Below are 21,516 nucleotides of genomic sequence, written 5' to 3' on the forward strand. Positions count from 1 at the left end.
CCACGAGTGACAATAGTAACCACTATGCAGTGAAAAATAAATGAAAACTGAAGACAATATCAGCTGTAGTATTCTTCAGACACAACACAGTTTTGATAAAATTATTTCTTGATTCCAAGCATCAGCACTAAAGTAATATTTTATTTAGAAGCTTTTCACAAAATAAAATAAATAGCAACCATTACTTCAGTTCCTAATTCTAAAAGGCATAAAGGGATCTCGTTCTTGCATACTTCATATGTAAATCTACTTCCAATTATAACTGTGCATAATCAATAAAAATAAATTACTTTTATGTGACAAAAGTCAGCAAAAAAATCACAGAGTGAGTTATTGCTCATGCGTAAAGAAAGAATAAATATATAACAAATAACTACAAAAGTAAAACACCAAAATTATTAAAGTCATATTAATGTAAGCATATTAATATGACAGATTATATCTAATGACCATCTACTGTAGAATTGAAATACCTAATTAAAACTATGGATGCAAATAAATTAACTATACATAGCTATAAAGATGTAAAACAAAACAAAACATGATCAATATTGACCTAAATAGAAAAACATATATAAAAATATACCTTCAAATCCTGGCTTGCACACTTTATGGACGTCTGATTTTTAATTGTTTTTCTTGGCTAACCAAGGCAGTAGACAAATTGTCAAGTGTAATGCAGCAGTGTAGTATTTAAAGACTAGAGGGAGTGTGTCTACCAGACCAATCAGATCAGACACACAAGACCAAACCTATCCAAGTTGCGTCAGATTCTGCAAATAAAACCAGATTACGCCAGACATTGTGTACTTAATGAATTTGCCTTTGCACATCCTCCTAAAAAATGGAAGCAAGATAACCACTAATTTTCTGCTTTACATCATTATGCACTCATTAACTTTGGATGAGGTTTGGGATAGTCAATACCATGGGTTCGATTTGAACCATGTGTGCTCAAGATTTGTGGTTTCTGAAAATGTATAATGAATTTTGTCAGGTCAAATGCTCAGTAACCATAATATATTGCATAGCCTTTGAACTTAGTATAGCTGGCTCAGAGGGGCCAATAATGAGGTTTTGATACACCTTACTATAAATTGGTGTATCTCCAGCAGCGATTTTTCAGTGTGTGTTGTAGTAGTTTGGGGAGCTTACTCTCTGTGTAGGGAGATCTAAGCTGGCTATACATGGTTCAAATGTTGGCTGATTCTAATTGAATCGGCTGAAATTCAAGCTGTGGGCGACCCTGTCAGAACCACCCAGCTCAACAAAAGTTGATAGAAGGAAGAGGATGGAAAATTGTTAGCTGAACAATAACTGCATTCAATCAAATGCAGTCACTGTCTTGGTACTCATATGGTCACAGGTGCTGCAACTGTCTAAATACCATACCTGGCAGTGTGGGTTTCTCCATTAAATGCTGTGTATAGCATGGATGGGAATTCTATTGATTTTTCTTGTTCTGCACAGGTGGCTGAATGAGAGAAGTCTAAGTAAATCTAAGTCTAAGTATGTATGCCTATATTGCACTAAGTTACTGTGGTTTGCAGTGTGGTGAGGATGTTCCAACATTCCTGCATTTTGTTGGATTTTTTAAATTTTCTTTCATGTTTCTTGTCACGTCTTCATGTCACATTTTATTTTCACTAGGTTAAAAAAAATGTATTGGGGTTAAGTGTTTCAGGCTTTACTTTCTTTGGGGAGGGTATATTTTATTTTTGTTTGCTAGGGCCTTTTTTTATTTCAGGGTGCCCAGTATACACTGGTTGCTGACAAAGGTATAATGTACTTGTGCAATAAAGTAGTGTACAATAAAGCAACACATATTTATTTCACCTATTGCCTTAGCTGCCATTAAATTTAGGCAGCTCCCTTTATTAAAAATGTCAGGCAGCCTAAGGGGAGAGGCGTAAGTTCTGTGTATGAAGGCAGCAGAGGTCAAGCAGGTTCTGCAGATCAAAAGGGTGGTCAGGCAGGACATATATGTCTTTTGTATAATAAAGTGGTCATGCTATATAGACATAGCATGTACAGTAGCGACTTTGGGCCAAAGCTGCTGGCAACTTCTCAGACCCAGGCCAAGAGATGGCTTATCCCAAACCATCTTCAATCAGGCAAAGTCCTGCATGACCTTGTCTTGCACATGCTCTCAACCTGATGGTGTAGCGGTTCATCATAAAGTAGCCTGGCGTCATCAGGCCAAATGTTTGTTGCAACTTTAGGTGGTCATACCTGGCTGGTGCTGGCTTGGCAGAAATGCACAGCAACATCAGTTGGCTGCCAGCCACCTTATGAGGTTGAAAAAATACACCAGTCCATCAAGTCCAACCTATGTGTTTGATTATATGTCAGTATTATATTGTATATCCTTGCACGTTGTGGTCGTTCAGGTATAGGTTTTTAAAACAATAGATGCTCTCCGCTGAAACCACTGCCTGTGGAAGGGAATTCCAGATCCTTGACGCTCTTACAGTAAAGAACCCTCTACGCAGTTTAAGTGGCCACGTGTTTTATTAAACTCCCTTTCGCAGAAAAGTTTTATGCCTATTGTTGGGTCACCAGTATGATATTTGTAAATTGAAATCATATCCCCTCTCAAGCGTCTCTTCTCCAGAGAGAATAAGTTCAGTGCTTGTAACCTTTCTTCATAACTAATATCCTCCAGTCCCTTTATTAGCTTTGTTGCCCTTCTCTGTACTCGCTCCATTTCCAGTACATCCTTCCTGAGGACTGATGCCCAGAACTGGACAGCATACTCCAGATGAGGCCAGACCAGAATCTTGTAGAGTGGGAGAATTATCGCTTTATCTCTTGAGTTAATCCCCTTTTTAATGCATGCCAATATTCTATTTGCTTTGTTAGCAGCAGCTTGGCATTGCATGCCATTGCTCAGCCTATCATCTACTAGGACCCCCAGGTACTTTTCCATCCTTCCTTTCCCCAGAGGTTCTCCCCCGGAGAGTAGATTGCATTCATATTTTTGCCACCCAAATGCATTATTTTAAATTTTTTCACATTAAACCTCATTTGTGTCAGAAACCATGAAATCGGGCTGAGACAGTTAAATCACACTTGTTTAATAATAAAAGTAAAAAGAACAAACGTAGTCAAAACATAGCCAAAGTTCAGTAACCGGAACGGATAGTCAGCCAAGCCAGAAGTCAGGGATCAATGTAGTGGAACAGCAAGCAGGATCTGGAGCCAGAAGGGATGTCAGCAAAGCAAGTCTTGAACAGGATCGCAGGAGAACGTTTCTGTGATGTTGACCAAGGCAAAGGCAGAGCTCCTCTGAACTGGATGGCTTAAGTAGACAGGACTGACAAGCAGGATATTATCAACAGCTGAGTAACTGTGAAGAGAGATTGGAGCTGGCAATTAGCCAACAGCTGAGAGGCCAGCTCAGAGAAGGAAGGGCTGAGCCCAGCCCTGACAATTTACCATGTAGTTGCCCACATGTATCGACCTCTGAATGGTCTTCCTCAGCAGAAAGCTATCTGCTGAGGAAGACCATTCAGAGATCGATACATGTGCAGAGGAGAGGATCTGTGCCTGTGACGTCGCACAGCTACAGTGGTGAGCGAGCAGACACTCTCAATACATGTAACAAGTGAATTTTGTTTTCATATCTAGCAAGTGTCCTCTTTTAGCGGGGTTTTAAATAAAAATGTTATAGCAGAGAGCACTATGTCGACATCTCTTTCATCCGCCAAGGTCAACAGAAGCTCAGGGGCTGAGTCAAGGTATCGTAGACCAGAATTGGCAGAGTGGATGGTGCCCTCCTCCCGCTACAAGATATCTCTGATCGGCTACAGCAGCAGGTGCACCAGCTCCTGCAAAAATAGGACAAATTAGAAAACCTGCTACCCAAAGTAATCTCATGTTTATTGGGCTGCCTGAGGGGGCTCTGACCCACCTGCCTTTTTAAAACAACTCCTGGTGTCTACATTCGGTCGAGAGGCCTTCTCTACCACCCTTTTAGTGAAACAAGCTCACCACTAGACCACCTCCCTAGGGTGCCCCTCCTCGCACATTCATCACTAAACTCCTTAGTTACAAGGCCTGGAATGTGGTCCTTTACCTGATATGAGAAAAGGGTAACATCCCCTTCTGCAACGTGAAGATAGCAGTGTTCCTGGTCTTTTCGGTAGAGGTTCAGCATTATGGATAAGCACAGTTTCGTGTGAAACCACATTAACTAGCAGCTATTCTGTGTCCTTTATCTGCTGTATTGTTTCCCCTTAAAGATTTGATGTAATAAACAGTGCATACAGATCTACAGTGGTATGCAGCAATTCCTTCTGATGATTACAGCGTACAAGATTCATGGAAGTGCTGCCTTAGAGTACACCATCTTAAATATGCTATGCTCTTTCCTGCTTGTTTACGAGTGGAAGATGATGACAAAACCCACTTCTTTGATGACCTGGAGGCTGTCATAACTTGGCTGGAACAGTGGGACTCCTCCAGAGCTGCAACTAATTAACGGTGGTTCTGCTCCTCATCGGTTTGTGAGTAACTGTGACTATTCTATGTGCTATGTCCCCATGCTTCTAATGACTATACCGTTGCTGCTGAAAGGCCATACTCTGGGAGACAGGCCCATTTACCCATTTCATTTTTTCCCTTCTTTCTACTCATTTCCCTGTCCTTCCTTCTCTTCTCCCCTCTATCCTCCTAGTTTTTCCTTATTTCTTCTTTCTCCCTCCCCCCTTTTTCTCCCTCCCCCTTTCCCTTCCCTTCCCTTCCTTCCTTTTGCCTCATGGAGCCTGCCATGCTTATGACATCCTAGGTGTGCAGTACATACAGCCTGAAGCCACAGCTTCTCTGCTGGGTCTGCTGAGCAGAAAACTTCACCCTGGGACTACATCTCTTGTTAAAAGGGGACCTCCTGGATTGTTTTTTTCCTTATTTTAGCTGTCACCAGGAGCTTCACGGGATGGTGACTCTCATCGAATTTGTTATCTATGATGCTCTTGCAAGCGGGCACACATATAGTATACGATTACTGACTGCAGATTGATTATCTGTTTTCAAGAGCAAAGTCCTATTGAGTGTTTTGCTAAACAGCGAATGTTTGTCTTCCCCAAGAAATTGAAAGGGAGGATTCTGTTGGCTATGAGTTTGTTTACTGTTTACTACTCTTGCAGATCTACCAGTTCCTGATCCTAGCTATGCCACAATGCCAGAACATTCTATTTCTAAGTTGGACTGTTCTTTGCTTTATGTTATTTAGGATGCATGCCCGATTTGACTGGGTGCAGGGTGGGGTGGGTTAGGTATATTAGACTTTTTGTAACCTGTACTACCTACTTACATTGTATTATGGCAGTACCTGAGTATCTTATCTATATAGTGAGAAATGTTACTGTGATCCTTTTGGCTAGAGAAACTTTTGTATACACCAATATTGACTTACTCTTGCTATGTCCTCCATAAAATTATTAACATGGAAAGGACCCTATCCCGGTTGTATGGTATTTTCCCCCCAATTTTTTTGTACTTTGTTAAATGTTCCTCATGGTAGTACCCAGCTCCATTAACTTTTTTTTTTTTTTTAACGATACTTACCAATTAGCCTTAAAAATGCCCAGAATTTAAAATCAAGATTCACCCCCCTCTTCCCCCCACAGACTTACAGTAAGTGAGGTTCACAGCTAAATTTGTGTTTCCCATATTTCTGCCAGGGTTGTAAAACCCAAGTTATGATTTGTTTATTTTTTGCTGTCTGTGCCCCATTGAGGAGATTTCTCTTCGCTTGCTCTGGACATGCAACAGAAACTGAGAGGGAATATCTACAAAGTGAATGAATTTCTGTCTTAGTCAACTGTGACCAGAACAGGTCTCCCAATTTGAACATTTACCCTTACATCTTGATATGGTGACAACTCTAACATTTTGGTCATCCCATCAGTGTCAGTGTCAGTGTCAATGGTCACTAAAATAAGTTCTTCCTATACATACTATACTATACATACTATACTACTATTTATACTATTACATTTTTTGTTAGTTTTGGAAAAAATCCCCAGTGAAAACACAATCATAATGGAAATTCCATTAACATTGTTGAAATTTCCTATTGCCTTTCCAGGGCATTATAGTACAATGTATTTTCAAAAATAATCCATCCAAACATCATACAATCTTTTTTTTTCCTCTAACGATAAAAGGTAGTCAATCATTATGATACATATTAGTAAAATAAATAATTTTAACTGGCTTCATACATCAGAGGTCATCCTCTGTAGTTCTTAACAGATGAAAGTCTCCTTGAAATCTCTAAGAATCTTTCAGATCTCAGAGTGTGTGCGCCATGATGGAAGCTGTCATTCTTTAATCGCATTTCACAGTAAAGCTAAATTGGTTCAAGCACACCAAGGATTCCTTTGCAGACTAGTCAGAGTGGCATTTTGGTATAACAACCATTTTGGGAAACTCAATTACAAAGTATTTTTGTATTTATTGTAATCAGAGCTTTCTAGATAATCTAGTGATTATTTTTGTAGCATATCTATAGTAAGATCCAGCAAAATTCAGATATTTATAAGAAAAAGTAGGCTGGTATTAGCTCTGAACCTGACACACTGCCAGGATAAGCTTACACCTCTTCAATCTCTATTCACAAAGCTGCACAACACACTGGTCATATGTGATGGCACTACCACTACTATTACAACTCACTTTTATTATGTTGGACCTTTTGATATCACCCCTAAAGTAACACAAGTTTGAGTCTGGGCAAAAATTGGGGTTTTAAAATAGGTGTTTTTGGAAGAAAGAAGGAAAATGAGCCCTTTGAGGTGGTGATAAAATAACAATTTATGAAAAACTAAAGCAGGGTATATAATGACTAAGCGCTAACATTTGCACGAAACTTGTCTGCCTTTTTGTCCCCTGCTCCATCTGTCAACCACTTGTCATATGAAGCTTCGATAAAAGGATTATTGGCAGTGCAGCCGTCCGGAATCATTTTCTTATAAAGTGGGGTATACTTGTATTGAAATTCTTCCGGGTTCAGCAGGAACTGTGTGTGTATCCATCTCTGTTAAACCTTTTTTAACAATGCATTTTCTAAGACTAAAGGCCAGCACTTCTGCTTGCAGCACTGGGTCCTTGTTTGGAATCCTGACCAAGACACTATTGTCATGCAGTTTTCAAGCTCTTCCTGTGCTTGCATGAGTTGTCTCCCACGCTCCTAAAATGTGATGGTAGTTTATTTAACTGTCTAAATCCATCCTACTATGTATGTGAAATAGGGACCCTAGATTGAGAGCAGGGGTTGATGTAAATGTACAGTATAAAAAGCACTGTTAAATTGATGGTGTTATATAAATAGCTGTAATACATAAGACTGATCCCTTTAAAGCTGATAGTCTATGGGATGCACCATGGCCACTCCTTAGCAAACAGTCAGTTAAGGAGGTGTTCAAGCATATCAAAAAAGACCTTATTTAGTTATGACCCATTTTCAATTATTTCTGTCATCACAATATGCTTTCAAACATATACTATTGAGTTTTCACAGCACTGTAGAAGATTGTTGTTGCTTAAGCGATGGTTTGATATTTTCCAATTTAAATAGAGCTAAGAAAGACTATGATAGCTTTTTCATTCAGTGTAAGTTCATATTGGCTATGGGATGCGCCATGGCCATTTTTTAGTATAAATCCAGTAGAGAAGGTTAAAGCAAGGGAAAAACCTTATTTAGTTATGATTTATTTCCAATCATTTTTGTCACCACAGTATGCCTTCAGACATATACATATAGAATTTGTTGCCTAATCAATATTTTGATATTTAGAACTTAGAGCAAGGAATGAGTTTTTCATTAAACATAAGGTGATCATAGCATATATTGTTACGAAGAATAATTTTCACTCTTGATGTTGTGAACCTAAGTTTATATCAAACATCCAAACATGCGCAGGACAGATTCCTGTTTCTGAAGTCTGCTTAATATAACTGAATGTGCGAAGTGAAAACAGATTTGTTTAATCTATAATATATGTCAACCCCTTTTATAAAGACCTATAATTCATATCCTTTATTACTCTGGTCTCCAGTTGAACAGAGCGTGCTGGGAATAATCTGATTTGCATTTAAATGACGTTCACTTAAGGTAACAAACATAGCAAGAGTTTCTGACATTATTCCCTGTGATTTCATCACTTTTATTTGCATACAGTAAACATAGCATCTAAAAATATCAATTGCATTCTTCAAATCCCACTAGTACACCACATATAGCGGCACAATGATAATGTATAGAGACTATAGGATTCAAGTTTTCATCGCTGGCGGTTGGAGCTACATTCTTGGCACCTTGCTCAAATTTGCTTGAATTATCCTAACCTGAGATATCTGTATTTTTATTTATCAAGGAAAAAATGTGTGGCCAGTAATGATGCAAGGAAGAACCTCCCCTTTGCCTAGGTTGCCAATGGGCAATAGCCTACTGTGGCAAGTCCTTCCCTGTATAGTCCCATATCTATTATATAAATCCAATAAAAATATCCTCTAATTTTTCAAGAGTAGTTTAGATTACAGATTAGATGAGATTATATTTGATCAAAGACTGCGTTATCCTCCAGACCAGCACATTACTTCAAGCAAATACACATTCAGAAGCCTAGCCAGGCATAGCAACTGCAATCTAAATTGTAGTTGACAAGCAGTCTGATTGTAATCCATTTACAATAGGTACGCAAAAATTGGGATCCTTAAATAGCTATTTTAGTCTTAAAAAGAAGCTTCCAAAAAAATATATATATATATATATGACTTAACGTCTCTTCAGAATACTATATTCACACACAAACATCCCAATCATAATGATTAAATTATGTACCTCACTTATATATTCTGCCTTCCATCCTTTGCATCTTCCAATGACACAATTAAATCTATGGCCCCTAAAAGCATGTAAATACTCACTAATCGAATAGCTGAGGTGACTATAGGAAAACATGCTGCTGATGTTCTGCTTACTTAGTAATCTCTCCTCCTCTGGTCTACTCATTAAAAAATAAAATATAAGCAGCATTATATTACTTGTTATCTGACTGCTTTCCCCAGTATGTTTGTTAAAGTGACAGCATTGTTTAAAGTTGTTTTTATTTTGCAGCTATATATATGAAGATTTTTCTGCTCTGCAAAGAATCATACAATTCATGAATTATGATAGCTAGAATACCTAAATCATTAAATTCTTCACAGATCAAATATAACTTTATGGAAAAATTGTTGAAATTTGAAAACTGATAAATCAGCAATTATCCTGATCATTACTGTTGCAGAATAGCACACAAAAAATAAATAGTTTGTTCTCTTTTAATTTTCCTAAAATGAAGAGAAAAAGTAATGAATGTGCCAAAATACTATTTGCTGTCCCAGTACATTAGTACTCTGAATTTTAAGTTCACTGCGATTTACTATCAGTACGATTGGCAGACATTAATTACTTGTCAGCTATAATAAAATCACAGTGTCGTGTTTACAATTTAGAGTTGCTATAGAAATACAGTACATACTTGTAATGTTTAAAGTATTAGGATCCCTGAGGTACATTCATTTTAATATAACATAGGCAAAATGTAAATGAAACATTTACAAATAAATTAAAGAGGATATGCAGTTTAAGGCTAGGTTCACACTGCTGCGAATTCTATTGCGAATTTGAGCCGTTGCGATCGCTCGAATTCGCAAGTCATTTAAATTACATAGATTAACATTAGTGCCGTTCACATTGATGCGTTGAGAATATAACCTGCGTGAAAAAAAGGTCCTGTGCGAGTTTGATCCGTGTGCGATGCGAATTCAGCTCTATAGACTGCAAAATTTGCAGTAGAATCGCAAGAACACATATAGAATTCGCAATGCAAATTTGCAACGCAATCGGAACAAAATCGCGCTAAATTCGCACTGCAGCAGTGTGAACCTAGCCTTAAGTCCAACTCCAGGATATTAGCAACCCTCCCTTCCAGCTCATTTAACTGTCCACTGGCATGAAAAAAAAATACAAATGCCCATTTTACATACCTGAAGCCATGGTCACATTTCTCCCTTTTATTGCTTGCTTCCTAAGGTCCTTCTTTAGGTGTCCACAATTTATAGGAAATTTCCTGCACAACAACTCATAGGGTACCAGTGCCCAAGAAGATAACAAGAGGAGATTTCTTTTTTTGTCCCCAGGGCATGAAATTAGCTTGGCTCAAAGAGGGAATTGCAACTTTGATCCATTACATTGTTCATTACATTACAGTGCACACCACTGCAATGCAATGGATGCCTTAACCACAAGTCTCCAAGGTCCTTATAAAAACCAATTGGTTGATGCAATAAAATGAACCCTGAGCATTCCTGGACTGACCATGAGTTTGACTGTGACATTGAGGATTGGTCAATCCAATTGTATAGTAATTGATAGTTCCCAGGGGCACAGGATCCGTCAGCATTGATCCTGGCCAATAGTGATAAAAATCCAATCTGAAATCACTTCAGAGTAGTAAAAAGTTGAATAAATTGAATAAAAGCTTGAATAGTACATAACCAAGAAGATATATGACAAGGCAATGCTGCCCAGCACATGCCAATGCAAATGGTGTGCATGGACCTCTATTCTATGCCCTGGAGCTGCTATTTTGACACAGCCTTAAAAAAGGTACTCAAAGCAAAGAAAAGAAGACCAACAAAAACTCTAACTTGTTCTAGTCAGAGCTTACACAGGGCAGGTGACTGTTTTAATCCTTGTGGTGACAGCAGGCCAATCAACAAGAATCAGCACTATCACATGAGAAGAAAAGCAACTCAGCTGCATACCCATATCTTCCTGAAATTTCCAAATTTTCACTTGTGGTGGCTGAACAGAGCTGTAGGGGGTGAAGGAAATATCAGAATGTGCTACTGGGGAGGGGAGTATTAAAGTAAAATGGTCTCTTTGCCTGTATGAAAAAAAGCACAGATTTTCTTTAAAGTGTTCTACAATCTAAAAGCACTAAAGGCAAATAAACTGTGCACTTTGCAAGTGCAGTTGCACCAATTTCCCCCAAAGTTAGTGAATGGGGTGAAGCTCTGCTGATTTTCATCATAATTTTTAAACCGGATTGGGTATTCTTTTCAAAGTGAAGCTTCACCACATTCACTATGCTCCAGGGAAAATTAGTGCAGAGTCTATTCGCCTTTAGTAAGTCCACGCCAGTATCAACACCTACAGTGCCTTGAAAAAGTATTCCTACCCCTTGAAATTTTCCACAATTTGTCCTGTTACAACCAAAAACTTAAATGTATTTTATTGGGATTTTATGTGATAGACCAACACAAAGTGGCACATAATTGTGAAGTGGAAGGAAAATGATAAAGGGTTTTCAAATTAAAAAAAAAAAAAAAAATCTGAAAAGTGTGGCGTGAATTTGTATTCAGCCCTCTTTACTCTGATACCCCTAACTAAAATCTAGTGGAATCAATTGTCTTCAAAAGTCACCTAAATAGTAACTAGAGTCCACCTGTGTTTAATTTAATCTCAGTATAAATACAGCTGTTCTGTGCAGCCATCAGAGGTTTGTTAGAGAATCTTAGTGAACAAACAGCATCATGAAGGCCAAGGAACATACCAGACAGATCACTGAGGTCAGGAATAAAGTTTTGGAGAAGTTTAAAGCAGGGTTAGGTTATAAAAAAATATCCCAAGTTTTGAACATCCCATGGAGCACTGTTCAATCCATCATCCGAAAATGGAAAGCGTATGGTACAGCTGCAAACCTACCAAAACATGGCTGTCCACTTAAACTGACAGGGGAGCATTAATCAGAAAAGCAGCCAAGAGGCCCATGGTAACTCTGGAGGAACTGCAGAGACCCACAGCTCAGGTGGGAGAATCTGTCCACAGACAACTATTAGTCATGCACTCCACAAATCTGGTCTTTATGGAAGAGTGGCAAGAAGAAAGCCATTGTTAAAAGAAAGCCATAAGAAGTCCCGTTTGCAATTTGTGAGAAGCCATGTGGGGGACACAGCAGACATGTGGAAGAAGGTGCTCTGGTCAGATGGGACCAAAATTTAACTTTGTGTGGCGGAAAACTAACACTGCACATCACCCTGAACACACCATTCTCCCGTGAAACATGGTGGTGGCAGCATTATGCTGTGGGGATGCTTTTCTTCAGCAGGGACAAGGAAGCTGGTCAGAGTTGATTGGAAGATGGATGAAGCCAAATATAGGGCAATCTTGGAAGAAAACCTGTTAGAGTCTGCAAAAGAATTGAGACTGGGGCAAGGGTTTACCTTCCAGCCAGAAAACAACCTTAAACATACAGCCAGAGCTACAATGGAATGGTTTAGATCAAAGCATATTAATGTGTTAGGATGGCCCAGTCAAAGTCCAGACCTAAATCCAATTGAGAATCCATGGCAAGAATTGAAAATTGCTGTTCACAGACACGCTCCATCCAATCTGACAGAGCTTGCAAGGAAGAATGGGCAAAAACGTCACTCTCCAGATGTGCACCAAAAGCATTTGCAGCTGTAATTGCAGCGAAAGGTGGTTCTACAAAGTATTGACTCAGGGGGGCTGAATACAAATGCATGTCACACTTTTCACATATTTATTTGTAAAAAATGTTTATTTTCCTTCTACTTCACAATTGTGCCACTTTGTGTTGTATCACAAAAAATAACAATAAAATACATTTACGTTTGTGGTTGTAACATGACAAAATGTTAAAAATTTCAAGTGGTATGAATACTTTTTCAAGGCAGTGTTATGCCCTGTACATACGGTCGGACATTGATTGGATATTCCGACAACAAAATCCATGGATTTTTTCCGACGGATGTTGGCTCAAACTTGCCTTGCATACACACGGTCACACAAAGTTGTCAGAAAATCCGATTGTTCTGAACGCGGTGACGTAAAACACGTACGTCGGGACTATAAACGGGGCAGTAGCCAATAGCTTTCCTCTCTTAATTTATTCTGAGCATGCGTGGCACTTTGTGCGTCGGATTTGTGTACACACGATCCGAATTTCCAACAACGGATTTTGTTGTCGGAAAATTTTATAGCAAGCTCCCAAACTTTGTGTGTCGGAAATTCCGATGGAAAATGTGTGATGGAGCCTACACACGATCGGAATTTCCGACAACAAGGTCCTATCACACATTTTCCGTCGGAAAATCCTATCGTGTGTACAGGGCATAAGTGTTATTTAGCAAATTTGAAGCAGGATCTAATGCTTTTTGGAGAGCAGTGTTTTTCAAAAATAGAACCATGAACATACATGTTGTCAAAATCAAACAATGCTTGACGATTTAAGTGTCACATTTGACGACTGTATGGCATTCTCTTGATAGAATATCAACAATGGTTTATTTCTTCCATTTGTAAACTGACTGTAAACCAGTTAGGGACCAAGCCTTTAAAAATAATAATTGTAATAATTTCCTGCCTTTTTTTGGCAGGGCAGATTAAACACACAATGCACTTTTGCTGACTCATTCATTAGAGTTTCTGACACTAGTTACCCCTTTTCAAGGTGATACAGTGGGGACGGAAAGTATTCAGACCCCCTTACATTTTTCACTCTTTGTTATATTGCAGCCATTTGCTAAAATCATTTAAGTTCATTTTTTCCTCATTAATGTACACACAGCACCCCATATTGACAGAAAAACACAGAATTGTTGACATTTTTGCAGATTTATTAAAAAAGAAAAACTTAAATATCACATGGTCCTAAGTATTCAGACCTTTTGCTGTGACACTCATATATTTAACTCAGGTGCTGTCCATTTCTTCTGATCATCCTTGAGATGGTTCTACACCTTAATTTGAGTCCAGCTGTGTTTGATTATACTGATTGGACTTGATTAGGAAAGCCACACACCTGTCTATATAAGACCTTACAGCTCACAGTGCATGTCAGAACAAATGAGAATCACGAGGTCAAAGGAACTGCCTGAAGAGCTCAGAGACAGAATTGTGGCAAGACACAGATCTGGCCAAGGTTACAAAAAAATTCTGCTGCACTTTAGGTTCCTAAGAGCACAGTGGCCTCCATAATCCTTAAATGGAAGATGTTTGGGACAACCAGAACCCTTCCTAGAGCTGGCCGTCCAGCCAGACTGGGCTATCAGGGGAGAAGAGCCTTGGTGAGAGAGGTAAAGAAGAACCCAAAGATCACTGTGGCTGAGCTCCTCAGTGCAAGACACATGAAAGCCCGCATGGAGTTTTCTAAAAAAATACCTGAAGGACTCCAAGATGGTGAGAAATAAGATTCTCTGGTCTGATGAGATCAAGATAGAACTTTTTGGCCTTAATTCCAAGCGGCATGTGTGGAGAAAACCAGGCACTGCTCATCACCTGTCCAATACAGTCCCAACAGCAAAGCATGGTGGTGGCAGCATCATGCTGTGGGGGTGTTTTTCAGCTGCAGGGACAGGATGACTGGTTGCAATCGAGGGAAAGATGAATGAGGCCAAGTGCAGACATATCCTGGACGAAAACCTTCTCCAGAGTGCTCAGGACCTCAGACTGGGCCGAAGGTTTACCTTCCAACAAGACAATGACCCTAAGCACACAGCTAAAATAACGAAGGAGTGGCTTCACAACAACTCCGTGACTGTTGTTGAATGGCCCAGCCAGAGCCCTGACTTAAACCCAATTGAGCATCTCTGGAGAGACCTAAAAATGGCTGTCCACCAACGTTTACCATCCAACCTGACAGAACTGGAGAGGATCTGCAAGGAGGAATGGCAGAGGATCCCCAAATCCAGGTGAAAAACTTGTTGCATCTTTCCCAAAAAGACTCATGGCTGTATTAGATCAAAAGGGTACTTCTACTAAATACTGAGCAAAGGGTCTGAATACTTAGGACCATGTGATATTTCAGTTTTTCTTTTTTAATAAATCTGCAAAAATGTCAACAATTCTGTGTTTTTCTGTCAATATGGGGTGCTGTGTGTACATTAATGAGGAAAAACTTAATGATTTTAGCAAATGGCTGCAATATAACAAAGAGTGAAAATTTTAAGGGGGTCTGAATACTTTCCGTCCCCACTGTATATCCTAGAGGCTTACATACATTCTCAATTAACAAACCTGGGGGACTATTTATACATTTATTCACAAAATATTCAAACAAATTTCACCCAACATTCACAATTTTTTTCTAATTGCATTCAAGGACAAAGCATGAAAATCCTGGGTGAAAGTTGTGTGAATCTTGTGCGAAAACTTTTCAAAATAGACTCCTTAGTGTTTAAATCAAGATATCACAGTATAAAATTAATGGGATGTGTGTAAAACTGGACTGTATTAATTATTCTGATCAAGATAAAGATTTGATTATATTTTAGAAACCATGCATGCAGTAATCCAGAAAAATATCTAAAGATTCTCATACATTTCTTACAATGGTGTATAAATATAACCCAATATAACCAGTCTTGTTTGTTATTTTACATCCCATAAAATCTTTTTGTAAATTTGTATTTCATTTCAAATAAACTTAATAAACTTACCATCAACGTTTACATTTTAAACTTCTTTAGGTCAGTATTTCATTCCAAACTATGTATAGCTAGCATAAATCTTTCTTGAGTTTCATTCTAATCCGATTGCAGGGAGATGCAATTATGAATGTATATACAGTGATAATCAAAAAGTCTTTCATAAGTAGGGTTTAGGTATTTGTACAAGATTTACTATACCTCTATAAAAGGGAATTATTATTACAATTTGATTAGACACATTTATAGTCCACTCATATTTAACAAGTGACTCAAACTCTTTTGATTGTAGACAAATTAAAATATAGGAGAAACGGAAATGATGTTCCTGTAGAAAATAGCAGTTTATTAAACTAACCTGTAGGTGGATAGTTCCTAACATTTTTATTTCTAGGGATGTTTTTTATAGACACACGTAGATACTGAACTGAATTTAATCACTGTTAAGAAGAGGTAATAAAGAGGGGGGATATAATCAACTTTTAAAAAGATGCAGAGGTTCAAAATAAAAACTGAGTGAAAGTTGTTTAAGAATTCAACAAAACGCAGATAGGTTCTCTATACCAGTGTTTCTCAACCTTTTTTCAGTCAAGGCATCCTCTAAAATTCTCCACAAATACGGGGCACCCAATTCCGAAATGTAAAAAACTAAACTAAATAGTTTTACATACTGCATCCCCATCCACACATGTAGGACATCCAGCATTAGAGGTGATTTACATTTCCAAAGCAAATACACCTTTGCACAGTGGTACTGACTAGCATTCCAGAGTTCCTCTTCTCCCTTGAATTTCTCACTCAGCTAATATGACCCCAGGGCTGACACTGAAGGGTGGGGGGGTCAAACAAAGATGCTGTTCAGGTACCCGATGTCCTATTTATCAACTGATGACATAATTGGTTCTTAGGATGCTGGCAGCTGGAATGTTTTCGTGGTGCACAATAATATGTGGTTTTGCCTAACTGAAAGGCAAGCTTCATCCACCCACTGATTTGTATACAATTTTTGGGCAATTTTAAGGCATTTTACCAAGGCACCCCTGAAAAAAACCTGAAGGCACCCCAGTTGAAAGAGGCTGCTCTATACTATAGGAGGAAGGAGGCTTATGATTCATGCATGGAAAAAAAGCACTGTGTGTTTTTGTACATGCACAAAATAAATATAAATATAGCATCATGAAGAAAGAATATAGTCTGCATTTTACTATATACCTGTTTCCTTCCTGCTCCTCCTTTAATCTACTATCAGGAATACAGCAAACTATGGTCGATGCCATCAATGAGGTTCACTGCAAATTTTGGTTTAAAAGTTTGCAAATTCTCCACCAGAAATAAACAATAAGGCATAACCTAAAATGCAGCGCATAATCTTTGTCCTAGTTAGCTAAATCACAAGACTCAATCATTTGAAGAAATGGATAACCCAGCCCTCTTCCTAAAAAAAGGGTGAGCTCAGAGCAGCTATATTTTTAATGTGTGTTGGAGCTGTTAGAGAATATTAACATTTTTTTAGGGAGCAGTACTGTTTTTTTTTTGGGGGGCATTGTTACATGCAGCACCCAGATTCCTATGGTATTTGTATGACAATAGCTCGCTCATTAGCCCTTCAAATGTCCAGAATTAAGTAACTCTATTTGCCAGCCCCCCCCCCATTTACTTCAGTGAGGTTGACTGCAAAGTTTGGAACACTACCAACTTCAAGCAAGATTTGCGGAAACTATTCATGAATTGAGCCAAGGCAAAACCACAGGCAGAATCAGGTGTCAAGGTCAGGTTTCAGAGACAAGTGTCAGAACCAAGAGTAAGAGTCAGGTATCAGACTCAAGAGTCAGGAGTCAGAATCAGGTTTCAGAGAGGGGTGTCAGAGTATACTATACAAGTATATATACTGTATACAGGTAGTAAAACTTTATAAATCTGCATAAGTCATATTAAAAAGCACCAATTACTGAGCTCCATTCAAAAAGCTGTATTTTACTCTTTATAATTTGTTGTAAAATAGCTCATAGTGTTTTTCCAAATTTTTTTTTGCAATTCACAAAAAGTTGCTATTAAAGTACCGCTTGTGGTAATTCATCGAAATATGGGGTATTTATCCCATGAAACCATGCAGTATTTTATCTCATGTGATATTCAGTAGGATGGATACAGTAGAGAAGAATTAGAACCCCTGTCTGTTTTTACTGCTAATAAAGTGGTAAAATGGTTTAAACCATAGAAATCTGCCAACTCTCTAATCAGTCCCTGCAGCATATGCACTAATACAAAAGAAAAAAGATGACTGGAATACCAGTCAAAAGGAAGCTGCTTTCACAGGACACATGTGGTGTATCAAAAACAACTAAGTTCAAATAGGTAAATACACAATATCTTTAAAAACGTCAAATGTTGAATGAAAATGGTATCAAAAATAACACACATATATAAATACCCTTCTTCCATCAATAAGAAATAAAATGTTGTCTGTTTCATTGGTGGAAGAAGGGCATTAATATATGTATGTGATTTTTGATACTATTCTCCCCTGGTAACCTCTGTAGGAACCCTCAGCTTCCATAGAACCCTGGTTGAGAAAAGCTGCTTTAAAGTAATTTTTGCTGTGATATTTATCATTGCTATATCTTTGTACAGGTCTGTTTTTTCTTTTTAGAGAATAGTCGTTGTCATTCTCTGATGTTCTTGAAAGTGTCACTGTACCCATCAAACGCTGCCACTGTGCTATCAAATGCAGCCACTGTGCCCATCAAATGCTGCCACTGTGCTATCAAACGCAGTCACTGTGCCCATCAAATGCAGCCACTGTGCCCATCAAACGCAGCCACTGTGCCCATCAAATGCTGCCACTGTGCTATCAAACGTAGCCACTGTGCCATCAAACGCAGCCACTGTGCCCTCAAACGCAGCCACTGTGCCCTCAAACGCAGCCACTGTGCCCTCAAAAGCAGCCACTGTGCCCATCAATTGCAGCCACTGTGCCCATCAATTGCAGCCACTTGCCCATCAATTGCAGCCACTGTGCCCCATCAAACGCAGCCACTGTGCCCCATCAAACGCAGCCACTGTGCCATCAAACGTAGCCATTGTGCCATCAAACGTAGCCACTGTGCCCTCAAACGCAGCCACTGTGCCCTCAAACGTAGCCATTGTGCCATCAAACGTAGCCACTGTGGCCTCAAACGCAGCCACTGTGCCCATCAAACGCAGCCACCGTGCCCATCAAATGCAGCCACCGCGCCATCAAATGCTGCCACTGTGCTATCAAACGCAGCCACTGTGCTATCAAACGCAGCCACTGTGCCCATCAATTGCAGCCACTGTGCCCATCAATTGCAGCCACTGTGCCCATCAATTGCAGAACACTGTGCCCCATCAAACGCAGCCACTGTGCCCCATCAAACGCAGCCACTGTGATCCCATCAAACGCAGCCACTGTGCCATCAAACGTAGCCACTGTGCCATCAAGCGCAGCCATTGTGCCCTCAAACGCAGCCACTGTGCCCTCAAATGCAGCCACTGTGCCCATCAATTGCAGCCACTGTGCCCATCAATTGCAGCCACTGTGCCCATCAAACGCAGCCACTGTGCCCCATCAAACGCAGCCACTGTGCCCCATCAAACACAGCCACTGTGCCCTCAAACGTAGCCATTGTGCCATCAAATGTAGCCACTGTGCCCTCAAATGCAGGCACTGTGCCCATCAAACACAGCCACTGTGCCCATCAAATGCAGCTACCGTGCCCATCAAATGCAGCCACCGCGCCATCAAATGCAGCCACTCTGCCATCAAACGCAGCCATTGTGCCATCAAACCTAGCCATTGTGCCCTCAAACACAGCCACTGTGCCATCAAATGCTGCCACTGTGCCATCAAATGCTGCCACTGTGCCCATCAAATTCTGCCAGTGCCCATCAAATGCTGCCACTGTGCCCATCAAATTCTGCCAGTGCCCATCAAATGCTGCCACTGTGCCCATCAAATTCTGCCAGTGCCCATCAAATGCTGCCACTGTGCCCATAACACTGATATACTTTATTAAATCATTGTACCTGCTGTCCTGGGGGTTTCCCTCGTGCTCCTCTCTCTCCTGACGTCACAACCCCAGGGCCGAGTATTAGATTCACTGCAGCAAAGCAGTGCAGGGGAGGGTAGGCGGAGCTTAAGGCTCCACCTGTCACCTGTTGGTTATGGGGGCACGAGTGACACACGCCGCCCCCCCGCATGAGAGAAAGCCCCCCCCACCCTTCTTGCTGATTCCCGGGTCCCGCTGCCGCCTCCCGCACACATGCAGCCCACGGCGGCCAGCTTCCTGTAGCGGCGCCGTGGTGTATGGGCGTGCTTGTCAGAGTAGGGGGGCGTGAGATACATGCCTCCACCCTCTGACAAGCACGCCCATACACAGTGGCGCCGCTACAGAAAGCCGGCCGCCGTGGGCTGCATGTGTGCGGGAGGCGGCAGCGGGAGCCGGGAATCAGCAAGACGGGTGGGGGGGCTTTGCCTCATGCGGGGGGGGCGGCCCTTTTTGCCGCCCCCCACAAAGTGCCGCCCTAGGCCTAGGTCTTGTCGGCCTAGGCCAAAACACAGCCCTGCATATACATTGTATTATGTTTGGAGTGATTGGGAGGTTTGCAGCAAATGACGTATATGCTTGTACGATATACACAAAAAAAGTCTACAAAAATCTGGCGAAATGGCCTTTAGAAAATAGATATATTTCACTACATGGAATCAACCCTGTAATGGGGTTGATCTACTAAAGGCACATAGACTGAGGACTTGCAAGTACAGTTACTCCAAAGGTTAGTAAATGAGAGGGATCATGTGCAAGCAAAAATTATTTTTTTACATTTTCCTTGCATGTGATTGGGTATTCTTTGTAAAGTGAAGCTTTATCTCATTTACTAAGCTCTGGAGCAACTTGCAAATTGCACAGTCTATTTTCCTTAAAGTAGAACCATAGGCACAACCTTTTATTTTTATTTTGGATAGAGCAAAGGAGGGTTATAACCATTGTCAGTGTTTTTTTTTTCCATTGAAAGATTTCTCCTCAATTACTTTCCTGGGATTTTCTTTCACTTTTACTTCCAATGATAATGGTAAACAGGACACATATAGAGAGGGTAAATCTTCTTAATGGGGACACAAACAACAATAAAAACCTGACAGGTGTTCTAATCGACCTCCACTCTATCCAAAACTTAGAAAATATGTTTTTCCTTTAATAATACTTTAACCGCTTCTGGACCAGCCGCCAAAGTTAAACTGCGGCAGGTTGGCTCCCCCACGCGAGCCGTCGTAGCTGTACGTCGGCTCTTTAAGACGCCTCTGGTGGCATGCACGCCCAAAACATGTCCCAGGAGCTGATGCGAGTGCACCCACAATCGCTCAAGACAGAGCAAGAACTGGGATCTGTGTGTGTATACACACAAATCCCGGTTCTGTCAGGGGAGAGGAGACAGATTGTGTGTTCCTACTAAGTAGGAACAACGATCTCTTTTCTCCTCTAGTCCGCCACATTCCCCCTCACAGTTAAAACACACCCAGGGAACACAGTTAACCTCTTGATCACCCCCTAGTGTTAACCCCTTCACTGCCAGTGACATTTATACAGTAACCAGTGCATTTTTATAGCACTGATCACTGTATGAATGTCACTGGTCCCAAAAAAGTGTCAAACGTGTCCGATGTGTCCGTCACAATGTTGCAGTACCAATAAAAATCGCAGATCACCGCCATTACTAGTAAAAAAAAAAATAATAATTGATACTGTTGACTACCTTTTCCTTCTCAATAAACTACATTCCCTTGGCCTCCGAGATTCTGCTCTATCCTGGTTCTCTGCCTATCTATCACAGCGCACCTTCAGTGTTACCTACAACTCTGTCTCTTCCTCTCCATTGCCCCTTTTTGTGGGGGTCCCTCAAGGCTCTGTCCTTAGACCCCATCTCTTCTCTATCTACACCTCCTCCCTTGGTCACTTGATAACCGCCTACAGCTTGCAATACCACTTATAT

The 21,516-nt window shown here is 40.3% G+C and overlaps 1 protein-coding gene across 2 annotated transcripts in view; it reads right to left on the minus strand.

Annotated features, from left to right (window-relative positions):
* Window positions 1-21,516, minus strand: part of SLC38A4 (solute carrier family 38 member 4) — a 142,463-nt gene that overhangs the window by 67,315 nt on the left and 53,632 nt on the right. Inside the window, exon 1 of one of the 2 annotated variants that reach the window (XM_073619965.1) lies at window positions 587-739. The exons of the other annotated variant lie outside the window; for it this stretch is intronic. The gene's annotated coding sequence lies outside the window, so the exon portion shown is untranslated. Of the gene's footprint in view, window positions 1-586; window positions 740-21,516 lie in introns of those variants that run through there. 2 annotated transcript variants of the gene reach the window in all.

The sequence above is a fragment of the Aquarana catesbeiana genome, linkage group LG03, assembly GCF_042186555.1.
Source record: "Aquarana catesbeiana isolate 2022-GZ linkage group LG03, ASM4218655v1, whole genome shotgun sequence".
NCBI lineage: Eukaryota > Metazoa > Chordata > Amphibia > Anura > Ranidae > Aquarana > Aquarana catesbeiana.